Below are 6,858 nucleotides of genomic sequence, written 5' to 3'. Positions count from 1 at the left end.
TCCCAGAAAGCTTGATGTCATCTCATGTTATGATCATTTTAGACACTAGATGGAGCATGTGTATAAGGAAACAGATTGGGTCAAGGCTAGGACTAGGAAGACTGTAGCCTTAGGTCAGGTGTTAGCTGAACTAGGCCTACTAGCCTATGCATATTTTGTTTTTACACTTTCATTTCTTATCAAATCTGGGCCATAAACCCCAACTTTATTCACAGGTTAGGTTAGAAACGGAATAAAGTACAGAGCAACCACTGATGGTTGGTGTACATCAGAGGCTGACTTGCCTAGTTAAATAAATAAAAATTAAATCATGAGACATAAGTCCAACTCCTGTCCGCTACATTAGTCCAGGACTAGACATAGTCTAATCTGTGTCTGTGTAAACGTTACACAGTGGTGGATTCTGGGTAAACATCCCATAGTGGTGGACTCTGGGTAAACATCCCATAGTGGTGGACTCTGGGTAAACATCCCATAGTGGTGGACTCTGGGTAAACATCCCATAGTGGTGGACTCTGGGTAAACATCCCATAGTGGTGGACTCTGGGTAAACATCCCATAGTGGTGGACTCTGGGTAAACATCCCATAGTGGTGGACTCTGGGTCAACTGTCATGCCGTATCAGAACCCAAAATATAAGGTTGTTTAACTCCATTGTTTGTAAACAATGTAATTGGAAACAAACACTGCATATCTATTTGAGAGTGGTTACATCTCCAGCCCCATCCCTCTGCTTTTTACCAAAACAGTGGCGGGGTGAGCTTTGGTTATTGTTTGAACTGCAGATTGCACCTTTAAATCATCGTCATTATACGGCAAATACACAATTGACTGGGGAGACATCAAATGCTTCGGATCACTTTCTGTTTGCATGACACCTCCAAAGGAATTATGTTTGTGAGAGAAGAGAACACAGTGAAAGTAGTGTTCCCTGCCTACAGAGTGCTGTTCGTCCCAAATGGCACCCTACTCCCTACATAGTGCACTACTTTTGACTATTGGCCCTTGTCAAAAGTAGTACACTATATAGGGAATAGGTTAACATTGGTGACACAGCCAGGAAATAGATGACACTTTGCACTGTGTGGGCTTGTGTTTATATGAATGGGCCCCTGCCTAGGACAGAATGTCACCACAGACAGACAGACAGACAGACAGACAGACAGACAGACAGACAGACAGACAGACAGACAGACAGACAGACAGACAGACAGACAGACAGACAGACAGACAGACAGACAGATAGATAGATAGATAGATAGATAGATAGATAGATAGATAGATAGATAGATAGATAGATAGATAGTATTAAAGGCTTAACGTGAGATGTGTGATGACAGACATGTAAAGATGAGAGGTCCCCATTGGAACAGAGTTCACTTGACTGTACAGAATTTCTTTGCTGTTTTTTTCATAGAGTACATGTTAGATGTTCTTGTCACCATTTGAAAAGACACCAGGTATAATAACCTGGGAAAGTTTCCACATAATATGAGAGCAGTAAATAATCATTTAGACTTCGAAGGATAGTTAGTCGGTTGACTAAAATACATATCTGGCTCTGTCTACTACCGTTTCTCGACTATTTCATCAAATATTGTTTCAACACAAGTGGCAATGATGATGGAAGTGTTATTGCAATCGTCCAGTAGAATATTTGTGGTTTGTGGGAAAGAACATTTAAAAAAAAAAAAAGTTTATTGTTGACACTGTCCATCAATCATGTGGTTGCATCACACTGAATACATTGCGGTGGTTGTCTGTAAAGTAGTCGGCAGTGTTAGCTAATATAGGCTGTGCTGATTGTGTCCTGTCTGTCTCTGGCCAGTTCCCTGACTGACCTTTACTCCTGTTTCCAGATCTGGGACTAAAGAATCGCTGTGTTTCTCAAATGTGAAAATCTGCCATCACCAGAACTGCGTGTACAGTAGACAGCAGAGAGTGAGAGTGAGAGTGAGAGTGAGAGTGAGAGTGAGAGAGAGAGAGAGAGAGAGAGAGAGAGAGAGAGAGAGAGAGAGAGAGAGAGAGAGAGAGAGAGAGAGAGAGAGAGAGAGAGAGAGAGAGAGAGAGAGAGAGAGAGAGAGAGAGAGACAGTGAAAAATGCAAAGTAATATTGATAATATTTCCCATTTAGCTTAGTTTTGTTTTGTCTTTCATACCAGGTCATATGTCTTCTCAAGTCATATTGACACTGGTCTACTACTGTTGCTTTAATTTATTGTTGTTCTGATTAATATTGTTGTTGTTGTTAATGGTAATCCCATGTCCACTACTACTGTTATTATTGCTGTTGGTCCCACCATTTATTTATATATAAATATATATATATTTTGTATATATATACATATATATTTGATTTTTATTTTTCGATATGTATACTTTGACAATGTAAGTAATAACGAACCTACCATGTCAATAAAGTCAATTGAATTGAATTGAGAGAGAGAGAGAGAGAGAGAGAGAGAGAGAGAGAGAGAGAGAGAGAGAGAGAGAGAGAGAGAGAGAGAGAGAGAGAGAGAGAGAGAGAGAGAGAGAGAGAGAGAGAGAGAGAGAGAGAGAGAGAGAGAGAGAGGCACTGATTAGACTCACAGCAGCACTGCAGTATACACTTCCTCTCTTTGAGGACTCAGACATTGTCATACTTTTTGTCTCCACCTAATTCAAAACAACATGAGGTAAGTCATCTATTCAGAACCACAAAGCTGTCATTGACGTCCGGTAATACTTTCCTTTTTGTTGTACAAAGAGATTAAGAGAAACAGCAAAACATGGATTTCTCTTCACTTCATTTGAGAGAGATCGTTCACAGTAACAGCAATCTCGCCCCAGCTCTCTCCACAATATATCAGCCTGTCCTCTATATATAACCATCCTGACCCCCTGCAGCTGTGTGACGCCATTACGCTCGCCTCTGTCCTCCATCTATCTCCCTTTCTCTCTCTATGAAACTACCACTGTTTTCCACTTCAATCTGTCATCCCGTCAAACCTTACACTCATCTATACCTAATCCATCTATCTCACTAACTCTGCTCGTTTCTCACTGTTCTGTGAAACTCTATCCTTGCCAACATTTTATACCTCTCTCCTGCTCCATGTCCCCCACTGGCTTTATCTCTGTGTCCGGCCCCCTTTTCCCAGAACCCAGTGTGGCACATCACAGAGAGAGAGAGAGAGAGAGAGAGAGAGGCCATTTCAGGAGACAGTACCTGGTCCAGATGAAAGGTAGTGCTCTATGTATAGTGCCATTTAGGACCCAAGTACCCCAAATGCGTAACACGCCTATGATAATCTCCAGTCTTTGTGTTTCGCATTACTTCTGCTTTCACTCTTATGGTCCCAGTAATGTGGAATACACAAACACACATATTTTTTTTATGTAGTGCACTTCCTTTGACCAGAGCCATATGGTATGATCACGCTCCAATACCACTTATGATTAGACCCACCTGGATATAAAATATTACTAGACCCACCTGGATATAAAATATTACTAGACCCACCTTGATATAAAATATTACTAGACCCACCTGGATATAAAATATTACTAGACCCACGTGGATATAAAATATTACTAGACCCACCTGGATATAAAATATTACTAGACCCACGTGGATATAAAATATTACTAGACCCACCTGGATATAAAATATTACTAGACCCACCTGGATATAAAATATTCCTAGACCCACGTGGATATAAAATATTACTAGACCCACCTGGATATAAAATATTACTAGACTCACCTGGATATAAAATATTACTAGACCCACGTGGATATAAAATATTACTAGACCCACCTGGATATAAAATATTACTAGACCCACCTGGATATAAAATATTACTAGACCCACCTGGATATAAAATATTACTAGACCCACGTGGATATAAAATATTACTAGACCCACCTGGATATAAAATATTACTAGACCCACCTGGATATAAAATATTACTAGAACCACGTGGATATAAAATATTACTAGACCCACCTGGATATAAAATATTACTAGACCCACCTGGATATAAAATATTACTAGACCCACCTTGATATAAAATATTACTAGCATGGACTGTAGACAGTAGAACAGCATGGACAGTAGACAGTAGAACTGTGTGGACTGTAGACAGCAGAACTGCATGGACCTAGTAAGGAGCATATAGGTTTTCCCTAAGGAGCGAGGGTTCTATAGTTGTTCCCTAAAGAGCGAGGTGCCTATAGTTGTTCCCTAAAGAGCGAGGGTTCTATAGTTGTTCCCTAAAGAGCGAGGTGCCTATAGTTGTTCCCTAAAGAGCGAGGGTTCTATAGTTGTTCCCTAAAGAGTGAGGTGCCTATAGTTGTTCCCTAAAGAGCGAGGGTTCTATAGTTGTTCCCTAAAGAGCGAGGTGCCTATAGTTGTTTCCTAAAGAGCGAGGTGCCTATAGATGTTCCCTAAAGAGCGAGGGTTCTATAGTTGTTCCCTAAAGAGCGAGGGTTCTATAGTTGTTCCCTAAAGAGCGAGGTGCCTATAGATGTTCCCTAAAGAGCGAGGGTTCTATAGTTGTTTCTAAAATTCCAATTCGAGTTCTCTTTGATGAATTGGAATTGGAATTTGGTTTACTTTCTGAATTGAAATGGAATTGACCCCCAACCCTGGTAAGCAGTAAGTTAAATCTATCAGTACCACTGCATGTCATGAGATAATCTTCACTTTAAGATGTACTTGACTTTCAAGTTGTCCTCAGAACACACAACAACACCACGTCACCACGTCAGGCCGGGGACATAGTCGGCATACCACACACTGCCTGTGTCCCAAATGGCACACCAGGGCTATGGTCAAAAGTAGTGCACTATAAACGGAATAGGGTGCCATTTGGGACGTATTCACTGTGTGAAACTGGAGACATACGTCCACAGAATTTCCTCAACGCTGCCGTTGGTCCTCTTGTCTTGTGGAAAGTTACTGGGTGGGACCTTGATAAGATAGAATGTGTGAGAGATCACCAACATGAGTGGCTCAGCGGTATAAGGCACTGAGCTTCCGAGTGGCTCAGCGGTCTAAGGCACTGAGCTTCCAAGTGGCTCAGCGGTCTAAGGCACTGAGCTTCCGAGTGGCTCAGCGGTCTAAGGCACTGAGCTTCCGAGTGGCTCAGCGGTCTAAGGCACTGAGCTTCCGGGTGGCTCAGCGGTCTAAGGCACTGAGCTTCCGAGTGGCTCAGCGGTCTAAGGCACTGAGCTTCCGAGTGGCGCAGCGGTCTAAGGCACTGAGCTTCCGAGTGGCTCAGCGGTCTAAGGCACTGAGCTTCCGAGTGGCTCAGCGGTCTAAGGCACCGAGCTTCCGAGTGGCTCAGCGGTCTAAGGCACTGAGCTTCCGAGTGGCGCAGCGGTCTAAGGCACCGAGCTTCAGAGTGGCGCAGCGGTCTAAGGCACTGAGCTTCCGAGTGGCTCAGCGGTCTAAGGCACTGAGCTTCCGGGTGGCGCAGCGGTCTAAGGCACTGAGCTTCCGAGTGGCGCAGCGGTCTAAGGCACTGAGCTTCCGAGTGGCTCAGCGGTCTAAGGCATTGCATTTTAGTGCAAGAGGCGGGGACAGTAGACAGTAGAGCTACAGTCTCTTGTTCGAATCCAGGCTGTATCACATCCGGCCGTGATCGGGAGTCCAATAGGGCGGCGCACAATTGGCCCAGTGTCGCCCAGGGTCTGGCCGGGGTAGGCCGTCATTGTAAATAAGATGTTGTTCTTAGCTGACTTGCCTAGTTAACTAAAGGTTTTTTTAAATTACCTTCAGAACTAAGATAGTTACAGTAAGAGAAGGATGGAGTCCCAAATGGCACTCTATTCCCTATATAGTACACTTCTTGACCAGGACCTGTTCGTCCTAAATGAGCCCTGGTCAAAAGCAGTGCTCTATATAGGTAATATGTGGTCATGTTAACTCTGGCTAGACAACAGAGGAGTTGTGATTAAACCATGACCATTATTCAGTATTGTAGTTCTGATTAAACCATGACCATTATGCAGTATTGTAGTTGTGATTAAACCATGACCATTATTCAGTATTGTAGTTGTGATTAAACCATGACCATTATTCAGTATTGTAGTTCTGATTAAACCATGACCATTATTCAGTATTGTAGTTGTGATTAAACCATTACCATTATTCAGTATTGTAGTTGTGATTAAACCATTACCATTATTCAGTATTGTAGTTGTGATTAAACCATGACCATTATTCAGTATTGTAGTTCTGATTAAACCATGACCATTACTCAGTATTGTAGTTGTGATTAAACCATTACCATTATTCAGTATTGTAGTTGTGATTAAACCATTACCATTATTCAGTATTGTAGTTGTGATTAAACCATGACCATTATTCAGTATTGTAGTTGTGATTAAACCATGACCATTATTCAGTATTGTAGTTGTGATTAAACCATTACCATTATTCAGTATTGTAGTTGTGATTAAACCATGACCATTATTCAGTATTGTAGTTGTGATTAAACCATGACCATTATTCAGTATTGTAGTTGTGATTAAACCATGACCATTATTCAGTATTGTAGTTGTGATTAAACCATGACCATTATTCAGTATTGTAGTTGTGATTAAACCATTACCATTATTCAGTATTGTAGTTGTGATTAAACCATTACCATTATTCAGTATTGTAGTTCTGATTAAACCATGACCATTATTCAGTATTGTAGTTCTGATTAAACCATTACCATTATTCAGTATTGTAGTTGTGATTAAACCATTACCATTATTCAGTATTGTAGTTCTGATTAAACCATGACCATTATTCAGTATTGTAGTTCTGATTAAACCATTACCATTATTCAGTATTGTAGTTGTGATTAAACCATTACCATTATC

Source organism: Salvelinus fontinalis, chromosome 17 (genome assembly GCF_029448725.1).
Source record: "Salvelinus fontinalis isolate EN_2023a chromosome 17, ASM2944872v1, whole genome shotgun sequence".
NCBI lineage: Eukaryota > Metazoa > Chordata > Actinopteri > Salmoniformes > Salmonidae > Salvelinus > Salvelinus fontinalis.
This window is presented reverse-complemented; position numbering follows the sequence as displayed.